Source organism: Balaenoptera ricei, chromosome 21, assembly GCF_028023285.1.
Source record: "Balaenoptera ricei isolate mBalRic1 chromosome 21, mBalRic1.hap2, whole genome shotgun sequence".
NCBI lineage: Eukaryota > Metazoa > Chordata > Mammalia > Artiodactyla > Balaenopteridae > Balaenoptera > Balaenoptera ricei.
The window spans coordinates 3,643,257-3,658,917 of NC_082659.1; positions in this window are offsets into that span (position 1 = coordinate 3,643,257).

Here is a 15,661-nt window from a genome sequence, read left to right on the forward strand (position 1 = left end):
CAGTTTTGTGTCCATCTCTTTTGCAAAATTAGACATTGGCAGAGAAGAGTTAAGCACATTCTTACTAGACAGGTGTGATAGAAACCACTTACAAGAGCCCTGGGTGACAAGCAAGAAGTCAGTAAACCTTCACTCACTGTAATCTTAACCGTTATTGATCATAAACCTGCCTTTAAATTAAGTCATTTGAGACTGTGTCAAAACAGACCATTCAAGTAATAAAAGGAAGTTTACCAATTTGAACAGGAAGCCTATGCAATCATTTATACATTTAAAATTTAAAAATGTACTGCAAAGTTCCAATGTTTTGATAAATACAGTGGAAATTGATTGTTCTTGCCTTCTTTAAAAGTATTCCAAATTAAGACAAGATGTGCCTTGGAAAACTATTCATTATTTGGGCTTTTTTTTTTTTTTTAATTTTTATTTATTTATTTATTTATTTTTGGCTGTGTTGGGTCTTCGTTTCTGTGCGAGGGCTTTCTCCAGTCGTGGCAAGTGGGGGCCACTCTTCATCGCGGTGCGCGGGCCTCTCACTATCGCGGCCCCTCCTGCTGCGGAGCACAGGCTCCAGACGCACAGGCTCAGTAATTGTGGCTCACGGGCCCAGCCGCTCCGCGGCATGTGAGATCCTCCCAGACCAGGGCTCGAACCCGTGTCCCCTGCACTGGCAGGCAGACCCTCAACCGTTGCGCCACCAGGGAAGCCCTGGGCTTTTATTTATTTTCCCTTTTGGGAAGCTGTAGGGTATTCAGTAAAGCACAGAAAGAAAGATGGAGATTTTTAGGGAGATACCTAAAGGTATGGTTTTGATTGAGTATATATTAAAATACTTAGAAAACATAGTACATTTATCATTTTAGAAGTGATTTTTAAAATTAATATATCTGAATAAATTCATCTTAGAACAATTAACATAGGAAGAATACTTTTTAAAATGTCAAATAAACTAGAGAAAGTCCAAAAATCTGATGATATATTTCAAATAAATGTTTCCAGTGAAGTAATGTTTTAGAATTGTTGAAAAATTGTATTTATTAAACTAGGAAGCATATAGTTAGGTAAAGTAAAAATGGAGTACTTTTTTAGGCCACAAACAAACATATTCCTGAGTTTAAAATATAGTAATCTCAGTAGATTCAGCTTTCTTTCAAGAACTTATAAAAAGATTAATTAGTCCTGAACTTTCCAATAAGTGTAATTTATATTGACTGAATAAAATAGTATTTGGAAAAACTATCTGCTTAAATGGTATTTGTCTGTCTGAATTGATTTGATTCAAATATATTAGTGCTTACTTCTGCCTTTCAGAATTTATAGTGAGAATTAAAATATATGATCATCATCCTAAAAATAGTTTGATTTTTATGAACTATGTTATGAAGTATTAAAGAACTTTAAAAAATACTTTATTCCTTTTATATATTTAAGGAAAAGAACTGTTACTGTTTTTAGCTCATATGTTGGGATGGCATATATAAGATACAGTACATTGCATAATTAGATTTAATTAATTTTATAAATATGTTTATGTGTAATAATGACTGTATTTGAACCAAACTGTGATTATTTTTGTTTGTTAATTTATTTCTCAGAAATATTTCTTTTAAGTTTAAAAATCTCCTATTTTCTTCTACGGATTCATGTAAACACAGAAACTTAAAGTTATGAAACAGATGTTCAGCATCATAAAAATTTATCAAAAATTCATAGTCTTAGGAGTTATTCTTCTGGGAAACAGCTCAAATTTCTTGGTTGGTAGGCACCATACTCTTGCGAAACATACGCACTTTGACCAAACTTGATAGAGACAGACAGTTAACCGACTGATCAGTTACACATATTGAGTAGTTATCACTTCAGACTAGTGCTTTAAGTGCTATGAAGGCTTACAAATGAAGTTAAAGATTTTCACCCTTTCTCAAGTAATTTAAAAAGAAACAAGAGTGGTAAAACTAATATGATTGAAAATAGAATGGAATATAATAACCAAATTTGTAAGTTTATAAGACTTATACACATCTGTTGCTATACTTCATAGAAATTTATGTATTTATGCTTAAGATGTGGTGTATAGTTGATTTCAGTAAACATGTATTATGTACTAACTACGAGACCTGGGAAAGGGGTTGAAGACGCATAAGAATTAATTCAGTGCAATTCTTACCTAAGCTAGTGAAGAAGACAGGCATGTAAATATCTAATTGTAATTATTTTTCACCATCAGTTGCTTTTTTTTTTTTTTTAAATCTACCATATGCAGGGCACTGTGTTAGTATACATTAGGGATTTTAAAAGGTATGAGATGGTTTTTATTTCCAGTGGACTTGTATTCTAATTACAGAAACAGAACATACACTTGCAGTACATGAGGACATGCTAAGGGATACACTGATTATGTAAGCAGAAAGTATTTGTAAGCGATGAAGTCAACATCGAGGCTAAAGTAGGTTAACGCCCTACTTCTTTCCCACGCGCTTCGTGTGGATTGAAGGCATTGCTGTCCTGGTTACAGTGATGCACGTAGATGGTAGCACTTAATAAATACAGAGAATACGCCCACCTGCAGGTGGGGCAGCAGCATGAGGGGTCCGGAACCACTGGTGGACTGAGTGAGAGCTGAGACAAAAACTCACGTTTACAAGGAATTTGCAAAATTAAGGAGGGGGCGGGGGGGAGTTTTATCGCGATTGCATTGGAAATATGTGGGTGTCTTAGTGGTATCAGCAAGTGATTGATAAGCAAGCAGGGCCAGATCTAAACATTTGGCCGTCCTTCTGAATTATGTCAGTGAGGTCTGGCCAGTCCAGGTAGTTTGTCATCCCATGTAGGCTGTCACTCTAGTCAGCTAACCTCACTAACTAGAATATCATACTCCTTCAAACTGATATTCTTTATTTATTGAAGAGAGATAATTGATACCCTATCATTATAAAATTAGTATTTCATGTTTAAGTGATATTTGTTACTGGCATTTATTGGGTTGGCCAAAAACTGCCTTTGGTTTTTAAGTAAAAATAAAAGACACATTTTTCATTTTCACCAAGAACTTTGTTGAAAAATGTATTCACCCGTTTGTTCCAGTACCTTCTGCCGTTTTTCAGGCAACTTCACAATTCCATCTTCCCAAACTTTTTTAATCTTTTTGAGCAAAAAACTATTCCAGGTGCCTTTTACAGTCTTCCAGGGAATTGAAATTTTTTTCCATTAAGCGAATTTTGTAAAGAGCAAAATAAATGGAATCTGAAGGTGCACTCTGGTGAATACGGCGGATGAATCAGAACTTCTCAGCCAGAATGTAACCGTTTTTGCCTGGTCATCAAAGAAATATGCAGTTTTGCGTTATCCTGATACAAGATTATGCATTTTCTGTTGACTAATTCTGGATGTTTTTCGTCGAGTGCTGCTTTCAGTTGGTCCAATTGGGAGCAGTACCTGTTGGAATTAATCATTTGGTTTTCCAGAAGGAGCTCATAATAGAGGATCCAATCCCACCATATACACAACATTACCTTCTTTGGACGAAGATCGGCCTTTGGTATGGTTGGTGGTGGTTCATTTCGCTTGCCCCACGATCTCTTCCATTCCACATTATTGTACAGTATCCACTTTTCATCTCCTGTCACAATTTGTTTTAAAAACGGGACGTTTTCATTAAGTTTAAGTAGAGGATTGCTTGTGGAAATACGGTCAAGAAGGTTGTTTTCGCTAAACTTGTGTGGAGCCCAAACATCAAAGCAGTTAACATAACCAAGCTGGTGCAAATGATTTTCAGCGCTTGACTTGGATATTTCGAGTATGTCGGCTGTCTCCCGCGTGGTATAACGTTGATTGTTGTCAGTTAATGTCTCGATTTCATCGCTGTCAACTTCAACTGGTCTACCCGGCTGTGGAGCATCATCCAGCGAGCAAACTCCAGTACGAAACTTCGCAGACCACTTTTGACACGTTCACTCAGTCACAGCACCTTCTCCATACACTGCACAAATCTTCTTTTGCATTTCAGTTGCGTTTTTACCTTTCTTGAAATAATAAAGCATAATATGCTGAAAATGTTGTTTTTTTCTTCCATCTTCAATATTAAAATTCCAACAAAAAATTCACCAATTTTGATGAGTCTTTTTTTAAATGCATGCTTGGTATGACAGCTGTCACGTACATGAAGTTAAAGACAACTAAGTGCTACTAGAGCCATCTTACGAAAAAACTGAATGAACCTTTTGGCCAACCCAATATTATATTCTGTTTTTCAAACAAAATATGAGTATGAAGCATACCAAAAAATCATTTTAAATTAATTAAACAAATCTCTCATTCCCACTTAATTATGTCACACACTGTTGGCTTCTGTATTTTAACCAACTCCAGACTGATAGATGAGTTGACAGAAAAGGGGTTGTTCATCAGCCACTAGCACCTTCTACTTCATAATCAAGAAAGAAAAGGAAAAAAAATCAAAAGCTATAGGTCTATACTTGGAAGTAGGGGTTCTTTTTCTTTCTTTCTTTCTTTTAAAGTTTTTTTTCATTTGAGAGATTTATCTACTTTGATGGAAAGGAACAATGTATGTTTTGAGGAATTTCTTGTGGAAACCTGAATTGATCTGCAACCATATTTCAGAGTTGCAGTGGTGTTTGAATATTCTGTACAGATTGCTGCTCCAGTCAGCTGCCCGTCTGCCCCAGGGCTTCCTGCAGAGTCTAAGTGGGGGAGTGTCAAGTAGACTCCTCTGGCAGAATGTGCAGTATTTATAGAGCAAATGAGGCATAAGCCTGGACTTAACTGTTGCGTGGGTGTAAGAAAAGAGATGGCTTAAGAGCGTTCCATTCAGGGCCTCTGCAGAGACTAAAGTATCCATGATAATTCCAGAAATTCTCAATCTATCTAGGAGAAAAATAGTTTAATGGAGGGGCTTCCCTGGTGGCACAGTGGTTAAGAATCTGCCTGCCAATGCAGGGGACATGGGTTCGAGCTCTGGTCCGGGAAGATCTCACATGCCACGGAGCAACTAAGCCCGTGCACCACAACTACTGAGCCCATGAGCCACAACTGCTGAAACCCGCGCATCTAGAGCCTGTGCTCTGCAGCAAGAGAAGCCACCGCAATGAGAAGCCTGCGCACCGCAACGAAGAGTAGCCTCCGCTCGCCACAACTAGAGGAAGCCCGCGCATAGCAATGAAGACCCAACACAACCAAAAATAAAAATAAATACAATTTAAAAAGTAATAATTTAATGGAGAGTTATTTAGAATTCAGTCCTTCATGAGGCTACAACAGCCTAACACTTGCTGGCCCTCAACATGGTCTAAATATCAAAACTATATAAACACGCCCACAAACGCAGGCATACACGCACACACTCAAAGAACATGGAAAATTCAGATAATCAGTTACTTGATTCTGAGAAAACATAGGTCTAGATTTTCTTATCATACTTTCTCTTTTCTTCCCTCTCCCTCTTCTGGCTCCTCCATGCTCCACAATCTCACCCTTCACATTCATTCCTCAGGAATCATCCTGGGGCCACCTTTTCTGTCTTTCACCTAAAGTGATTGCATTCAGCCCTGTGGCTCTACCTGTTGATGTTTCCCAAACATCCATCTCCTGGTAAGACCATATCTCTACTGCCTAAACAATTAAATTAATGTATGGGATTTTAATAGACCTCTTAAACTCAATAAAACAGAGCTCTTCACAGACTTTTCCTCCTCCAGTCACCGAATCTAAGTACTAAAATGGGAACCTGCCTTCTACATCTCCTTGCAGCAAAGGCCTAGAGATTTTCCTTGGTCTCTTCCTTTCCTCATTCCACAAATCCAGTCAATCAGAATATCCTATTGATTCTAACAAATTTTCTTCAACTGCCAGCGCCCTATTTCCAAGCTACTATCAGCTCTCACCTCAACTCTGCAAGAGTCTGCTTCGGACTGATCTCCCTGCTTCTGCATTTGCCCTTCTAAATAGCAGTTAAAATAATAGCACACTAACCCTTTTCTTTAGTAACTTCATGCCTTTTTATAAATTTATTTATTTTATTTATTTATTTTTGGCTGCACTAGGTCTTCGTTGCTGCGCACGGGCTTTCTCTAGTTGCGGCGAGCAGGGGCTACTCTTCGTTGCGGTGCATGGGCTTCTCATTGCGGTGGCTTCTCTTGCTGTGGAGCACAGGGTCTAGGCGTGTGGGCTTCAGAAGTTGTGACACGTGGGCTCAGTAGTTGTGGCTCGCGGGCTCTAGAGCGCAGGCTCAATAGTTGTGGTGCACGGGCTTAGTTGCTCCACGGCATGTGGGATCTTCCCGGACCAGGGCTCGAACCCGTGTCCCCTGCATTGGAAGGCAGATTCTTAACCACTGCGCCACCAGGGGAGCCCCATGCCTTCTTAATATACTAGGACTAAAAGCCAAATTCCCCATGACTGCAATGTCAAACATAAATCAGCCCCTTATCACCTTTCCAATATTTTTATTACTGTTTTCTCCTTAATCATATTTTCCATGCAGATAGACATTATTTTAGTATGTTGAACTTACTCAAGCTTTTTAAGGCTCAGGGTCTTTGCACTGCTTATATCCATTGCTTGGAACACCCTTCTCCTTGATCTTAATTTGGTGAGCTCAATTCCATCTTTCCAATCTCAGCATAATTGTTACCTTCTCAGAGAGCCCTATCTTTCCACTATACCCAAAGTAGTCTCCTGCCCACCGTATGCCCTAGGCATTATGTTCTTCCTTGCATCACTACATTTATTCATTATTTTTTCATGGTACTTATCACTACCTGAAATTGTGTTGTATCCATGTTTATTTTCCACCTTGCCTTTTCGAATAAAAAAATACCATGACATCTATTCCCCCCCCCGGCCAAAAAAAGGGAAATTTTTAAGCAAAATGGGTTATATTAAATGCAGAATCTAGTGACGATAATTTGACTATGATCTGTAGGATGGTGTGTGAGAATATTTAATGAGATATTAGGTACAAAGTTCTTTTCACATGTTCTATGCTAAGTGTCTAGTATTTAGTTCAGACTTACTGACTGTAGGCTGTTAGCATTATGATGAAGATGGTTATGATCATGAAGAAGGAGGAGAAGAGAAAAGGAGAAGAGGGTGTAGAGAAAGAAACTAGTTCATGACGTGATAAGACCTCAGTAGCTTGCTAACAATGAAAGAGAAAGGAAGCAACAAAGCTGAGATGCGCAAACGAGATAGAGTGTATGGTGGGGCATGAAAATATATTCTAATGAAAAAACTAGGTTTGACTCCCACATTTAATACCTACATTTTTATGTGACCTTAGACAATTTACTTAAATTTTCTGAGTCACAGCTTCCTCATCTGTGGAAAGGGGGTGTGCTCTAATTATCTATTGCTATATAACAAATCACCCCCAAAGTTTAGAAACAAAGTCACAATTTATTATAATCCCTTACAGTTTTGGGATTTGGACTCAGGCAGATGGTTCTCACCTGGGATCCCTCCTGAGGTGACAGTAAGATAATGGTTGGGAATGGAATCATCTAAAGGCTTTTTATTCATATCTCTGACATTTGAGCTGGGATGGCTGGACAAATTAATATCTAGCCAGGCATCTCTCTTTCAACATGGCTTTTCTACAAGGCTAACTTGGGCTTTTTCGCTGCGTGTTGGTCTCAGGGATTTGGACTTCTTTCATGGCAGCTGGCTTCACTCATAGCAAGCTTTCCAAGAGGCCCAGGTGGATGGTGCTGCCTTGAAAATCTCAGAGCAGCAATTTGCCAGTAGTGGGCCTCAAAATAGTATTTTAAAAATCTGTTAATTTTATGAGAACCTCAATGAGATTATTGCCATCAATATTATATATCTTACGGTAAACCAAAAAAGTTCTTTATTTCTCAATTATCAATTTCACAAAGAGCAATATTATAACTTATTCTATTTTTCAGGAAAGGCATAATTTGGGAGTTTCTGATTTCTCTTTCTGTTTTCATTTATCCAGGCAATAAATAGGTCAATCATTTGCTTTAGTCAATTTTCTCTCTCTGTTCTCTCTTCAGGGTAAGGTTAATAAATATAGAGTCAGAAGTGAAAATGGTTTTACAGTGAGAAACAGAGATGAGACATTTGAGTAAGGTGTGAGTTTAAGGGAAGTCATGAGGAATAATTACAACTGTGTACACAAAATCTTAACTATTTCCCAGTAAGTGGAATAAGGGGTGATGTGAAATTTCACACGGCATTTTTGATGTCAGTGACAACACCTCCACAGTTTCCCAAACTCTCTTTCTTAACTCTTGTCAACCAAAATTAATGTGTCCACAGAACTTAATTGTTCGTATGGTCCAAGGACAGACTTTTATTTAACAACTTTAGTGTGTGTTTTTCTGTAAGCTTAATTTTTTGAACCAGGATCTGCAAATGGAAAATTCTCAAAATATTTAGTGCTGTGTTATATAAGGGAGGAATCGTAGGCTGAATAATGTCTGCTCAAAGATTGCAGGTCCTAATGGCTAGAACCTTTAAATGTTACCTTGTGCAGAAAAAGGTCTTTGCAACGTGATTCAGTTATGGATCTTGACATGTGGGGAGTATTTTGGATTACCCAGGTGGCCCCTAAAGCCGTCACAAGTGTCCTTATAGGAGAAAAGCAAACGAGCTTTGACACACAACACACGGCAGTGAAGGCTGCGTGAAGATGGAGGCAGAGATTGGAGTGATGCAGGCAGAAGCCAGGGGATGCTGGCAGCCACTGAAGCTAGAGGGGCAAGGAGCAGTCTTCCCCCAGAGGTACATTGATCTCAGGCTTCTGCCCTCCAGAACTGTGAGGGAATAAATTGCAGTTGTTTTATACCATCAAGTTTATGATTATTTGGTACAGCAGCCTCAGAAATCTAATATAGGAGGAAAATAAGCTAACATGTGGAAATTAAAATAGAAAATAGAGGAAATCTTTAAGATGCCTGGATTTGAAAAAGTATTATGAGATGCTCCATCCTATCGACCCTTGCTAAAATTCTCAGTCATATTTTCTTATTTCCTTTTGATCTATCCGTTCGCTCTCCTAAAATGGCCATTTATTTATGCAACAAATATTTAACAAGAGAAGACACAGGACTAGATTCTGAGGAATACAAAGTAGCCATGGAGTTGGCATTCCCCTAGAGCACACGGACTTTTAGGTAACAATTTATGACTTAATTATTGATTAAATGGAATTGTTTTAAGTACTGTGAAGAAATACAGGATAGTATGAAAGTGAGCTGTGTGATTTTAAGCAACTCACTTAAAATCACCAAGAACCTTTGTTCTGTTTTGTTCTATTTTGTTTCACCTTGCTTGGCAAGGCTTGTAAGACATTTAAATGAGATTATGTGTCTGGCACATATGTAGTTTATTAAAACAAAATCCCTTTGCATTATTTTTCTGTCCTGTCTAGACTTTTATTACCCTAATAAGACTGAGACTATAGCCATGGTGTTAGAATTCTTACTCTCTTCACAAGTCTTCTTGTTTTTAAATCATCCTTAATTCATAATCTTACCAAATGAATGTAATTATAGTTCATAATATATTTTTCTATGTCACATCCCTAGTGTCAGTTCTTCCAGTACTGTAAATTGTGTAACATTGCATTGTGGACCCTCTATAAACTGTCAGTAAAACTTGTCTGTAGGGTGTAACTGCTTACCAGATTTTCTTGGTCATGAATAATATCCGAAAATAAGGTGTCATTTTTGACTTTCATATATATTTAAAGCTTTCAGCAAACCCTAAATTTGCCTTTAAAATATGCTTTTTTTTAATGCTAACGCTGTCATGTATTAGGAGTAAACCTCAATTGAACAATTTGTATGCCATAAAATCCAAAAAAGAAAAATATATTTCTTAACCTGAATATTTACCAATGGAAGCATTTTAAAAGTGGCTGTCTGAGACAAATCAGCACTGTAGAGAACTCAGTAATGATTAAAATATTGGTTTGAATTAAGATCCAACTTACATTCTACTTCAAGTTAAATTAAACGTGTAAAATGAACATTTTGTCATAGTTTCACATCAATCTATGTGAGTCTAAGCCAGTCCAACTGGGTCGAAATCATCAGGTAATCTATCTTTGAAAAAAATATAGCAAACTTTTGATTAAGGTACTCTGTTTTAACTATTTTTTTTCTTATTGGACCACTATGTTAGTTTATGTAGATAAAACGGATTTAGTATATCCATATTTATATTAGAAAACCACCTGCTTTTATATCCGGGACTATCATAGCATTAGCTCTGAGTACTTATATGCTTCTTCTCCCCGGCTCACTCACACTATTTCTAGGACTGCTCTAGGTGATAAAATAGTCAATTGTGGCACCCAAACTAATTAAATGAATATCTGCCAATACAGAATTAGATCAAATCCATTTCCTGGAAGAACTTAGATAAGTAAAAATTGCAATTTCTTATTTGAGAGTTAATAAAGTAGACTTAGCTTAAATGTTTACCTATGGCCATTGAGTTGAAAATGACGGCTATAGTTTGCAAAAATCTCTATGTGTAAGAAGAAATACAGATTAAGATCGTAATTTTTTTTTTTTGCCTTTGATTAGGGAATTGAAGGAATGAAAAGTAGAAACATCTCAAATAAAGAGAGAAAAGCCTCAATGTGACTGTTAGCCAAATGACCATAGATTTCTGTTATTCTTCCTGCAGTAGAACACAATTATATACCCTGGCTGAGAAGGCCAGGGGCTGGTGCCAGCCTGCTAGTGGGCAAGGCCGTGTCCCGGCATGACTGCTTGTGCAACCTGGGGGTCCCAGGACTGGTGCTGGCCCGCTGGTGGGTGGGTAAGCCCCTAGCAATAAGAGGCAGAGAGAAGATTCCGAGACGGTGCCTGCCAGCCCCAGTGTCCTCATGGTAGAACGAGCCCCTCAGAATGGCTGCCGCTAACATTTGTGTCCCCAGGGAGGGTCTCCGTTGACCCCCACCTCTCCAGGAGGCTCTCCAGGATCGCGAGTGGGTCTGACCCAGGCTTCTTTCCAGTGATTGCCTCTGCGCTGGGACCCGGGCTGTGTGAGATTTTGCTTGCACCCTTTCATTGCGGAGTCTCTTTCAGCCCTCCAGCTCTCTTGTACCCAAGCCCCACTGCTTGTCAAAGACAGACTTTCTGTGGGTTTGTCTTCTGGGTGCAGGACCCCTGGTCTGGGAGCTTAATGTGGGGTCAGACCCCTTGCTTCCTGGGGAGAACCTCAGCAGCTGTGATTATTCTCCTGCTCGTGGGTCAGACTTACCTGGGGCGAGTCCTGCCCACGCTGCGTCTCCACTCCTCCCACCCATCTCGTTGCGGCTCCTTTTCTTGTACCTTTAGCTGTGGAAACTCTTTTCTGCCGGTCTTCAGCTCATTCTCATAAAGAGGTGCCCCTCAGCTGGCTGTAATTCTGCTCTGCCTGTGGGAGAGGTGAGCTCAGGGGTCTCCTGCTCTGCCGTCTTTGCCACATTCCCTTTTCTGTTTTTTAAATGAAATGTACAGTTTCCTGACCATGCTATACTTAAATGTATGGTTTGTAGAGGGAAAATGGGAGGAATTTCTGGAGGATATATTTTAGTAAATTCTTTGAAAATGGGGGCAGTTGCATTTCAGTTTGAAAGAGTGTTTCCTTTACTAACGTAAACAAATATTTTTCTATTGATTTTTGAGTAGTTTATAATCTAGTAGAGGGGAGGCTGATTATAGAAGATAAATTATAGCATATGATATTGTGTGCTTCATGCAAAAGAGCGATAATTCAGACATCAGATGACATAACCATGAGCTGTTGTAGTTAAGAAAGGATCTAACAAGGGTGGGCATAGCGGATTATTAGGGTGTTACAGGATTTAGAAAGGGGATCAATACAGTTTACCTTTACATTTAAAACTACACATTCTAGTCTGTCTACAACAGATCCGTAGGGAAAAAGAAGAGATCATGGTCATTGTATTAGTCAGATAAATTAGCTTACATGATTATGGAGGTTGGCAATTTCAGAATGGGTAAGGTGGGCTGACAGACTGGAGAGCCAGGAGAGCTGGTGATGTGGTTCAAGTCCAAAGGCCGTCCGCTCGGGGAAATCCCCTCTTTCTTGGGAGAGGTCAGGCTTTCGTTCTATTCAGACCTTCCACTGATGGAATGAGGCCCACCCATATCTTGGAGGGCAACCTGCTTTACTCAAAATCCACTGATTTAAATGTTAATCCTATCCAAAAAACCTTGAGAGAGACATCCAGAATAATGTTTGAGTACACGTCTTGGCACCAAGGCCCAGCCAAATCGATGCATAAAATTACCATCGTAGCCATCATTTCAGTGATACAGTATAATACCTTTAAAATGGGATATGCATATACTTAGGATGTAAAAGGGGATGGGAATTTTTATGGGAATAACTTTCCAGATCCTGAACTTCCTCATTTACTCTTTCTTCAAAGTGATCTGTCTGAGAATAAATCTGCGATCTACCCCTTCTTCTTTTTTCCTTTCTTTTATTTAATAATAGTCTCTACTCCACTTGGAAGACCAAGTTTAGCAAAAATATAGAGAATAGATATATCCAATATTTAATATGCTAGAAATTACATCATTTATAACTACTACTAATATTAAATTTCTCTCCCAATGTAAGCATTGATGTCAAAGTTTTTTAGATGTCAAATTTCGCGGTTTATGTGAGTCAAAAATATAGATATATATTTTGATATATAGATATAGAGCTATTGATAGCTTTGATAATGTGAGTTTTTACTGTGATATTGCCATTAGTGCTTTAAAAATATCTATCACTCTTTTTACTGCTGATAACAACCATATGTATGCTCGGTATTCTAGAGAAAATATAATGTATAAAAGCTGAACTATTGTTAAAATTTGCAAAAATGAAGAAAATAATGGCTCTGATTTTTAACCAAGGGTGATTTGTTTCCCAGCAAGGGACATTTGGTAACGTCTAGAGAATTTTTGGTTTTCACGTTCGGGGAGAGTGTGCTACTGGCATCTAGTGCGTAGGAGTCATGGACGCTGCCAGACATGCTACAATATGTAGGAAAACCTTAAACACAAAGAACTACTTGGCACAGAATCTCAAGAGTGTCCCTATTGAAAATAACTGAGGAAATCTGAAATATGGAACATTTTCATAAAAGCTTTACAGAAGAAATATATACATTGCATAATATCAGTCATCAGGAAGATGCAAATTAAAATCATGAGATACCATTCCTCATCTGTTAGAATGGATAGAACGAAAGACAGAAAATACCCAATGTATTGGGTATAGATGAGGATGTAGAGCACCTGGAAATCTCATACATCACTGATTAAAAAATAAAATGGTATGACTACTTTGAAGAACTCTTCTTGTGATTTCTTAGAAACCTAAATAAAATCTATCCCATGACTCAGTAACACACCTATGTGTTTAAAATGAAAATGTCCCAACAACAAGAAATGTAAACAATGTGCACAGTAGTTTTATTGAAGATAGTCAGGACCTGAAAACAGCCCAATGTGCACTAACTGAGAACAGCTGAGCACACTGTGTTATAGCCACACAAATGGCGCTCAGAGGGAGAGTGCACCCTGCTCACATACTCTTTCCTGGTAGTCACATCTATTGTACAGACATAATTCATTTGCCCGTGCAATGACATTGACAAATATAAAATTAAAAGAAAATACTATGTTGAGAAAAAAGAAAAAAAGACACCAAAATACCTTTCGTATAACTCCACTTACATGAATTTTTTGAGAAGGTAAATCTAATCAATGATTATAGAAATCAGAAGGTGGTTGCCATTGAAATGGAGAGGGAGATTGAAAAGAAGCTCAAGGGAATTTTTTAGGATGACAGAAATATCTTTTAGCTTGTTTTGGGTGGTTCTTACATGAGTGTCTATGATTGTGAATATTGTAAACTTAAAAATGAAAATAGTATAATAATCACTAAAAACTTAAGGTCCATACATTTAATTTTATGTAAATTTTATTTTCATTGAAATATATAACACATCACTCACACTCTCCTATGCAAAAATTTCCCTACACCTTTCAGTAGTCCTGGAACCTTCTGAAGATGAGTCAGAGATCCCTAGTAAGAAGTTCTTTGTAATTAATGCATGGATTAACAATTTAAAGCAAGGCTTGGTGTTAAAACAACAAAGGAAAAGATATACATAAATACTATAATAAAGTAATTTTTTTTTCTAATAGAGAGTGTGGAGGAATGTTAGGAAATGAGCATTGCCAAAATTCCTAGGTTTCATTTGATGAGTCAAATATTAAAACTAGGAAAAACAGCACTTCTGGAAACTAGGAAGTTACATTTTATCCATATGCACAAACTCTCAAGAAAATCATCAGAAGAATGCAGATGGAACTAAGCTGCAAGAAAGAAGTATCTTCAGAAATAGATATATTTTCCAATGTAAAGCGAGAAGACTTCAATCTTTTAGATAAGAGTTGATATTAAGGGCAGGAAAGAAGGGTTAGATGTCACAACTTACTTCATGTTAGGTAGTTACAGAAGTTAATTCCAGCAACCGAGGGAACACTCAGTATTAGTCCAACCAATACAGTAGAAATCAGCAGGGTTTTGGATGAAATTCACTGTAAGTTGTTAAAAAAGGAGACCTTGAGTGACTCTTCTAACACCATTGAAAGACAGGATCAAGAACAGGGGAGAAGTGACCATGAAGCAGTGTTTAACATGCATTGGAAATATTTGAAATGAGATCATTAAAAAACAGTCTAGGGGACATGTGATAACTATACCAAACGAACAATCAAAAAAAAAAAATCAGAAATGTAATCAAACGCAATAGGAAGCAACACCCCAGAGGACACTGAGGGTAGCTATGGTTTGTATCTGGCCTGAAAGCCTGTTAAAAAATTGGCCTCTGGAAAAAAATCACTCAGAGAAAGAGAAGAAATGCGAAACAGATAAGAAAACCAAAATGAGTGACAGAAACTTTTTAGTAGAATACTATTCTGGATTTCTGGTTCTTGTTGATGACTTTAAAAAAACCCCTATTAGTCCTTCTTATGTTCCAAATATCTATTAGAATGATTAAGAAATGTAAAAAAAACAAGAAAAAAAATCCAGTGCCAGAAACTATGGAAGCATTATATTTACATGACAGACTCTAGTATATATATATGTAAAGCTGTAATGAGACTAACTAGATAAATACGTTTATATTTATCTCATTAGAAGATAAAGCAATTCTGGAAAGTAATTTGAAGAGATTCTTTGTGAACCCATGAATCCAATTCAGTGCAGAGTAGCAGAGTAGCATATCCTTTCATTATTTCTTATAAAGGAGTCATAGAGTACCTGCCATGAACTGGTCACTTACAGGCTCATGCAAGTAAAAATACATCCATCCATACTTGTTTCCAGTCTTTTACAAACTGAATAACTAAATATTTTAAAGCACTAACTCATATCAGTCCTATCATAGGCTTCCTTTCCTTCAACCACTTAACCATCTCCTACATGACCTATTTCAGGTGATTCAGTATTCTGCAAAAGACCTCAGAGAAATATTGACCTTGGACATCACCACACACACAAAAAAACAAACCCTTATCAGATATTCTTTTTTTAAAATTTACTTTATTGAAGTATAGTTGATTTACAATGTTGTGTTAATTTCTGCTGT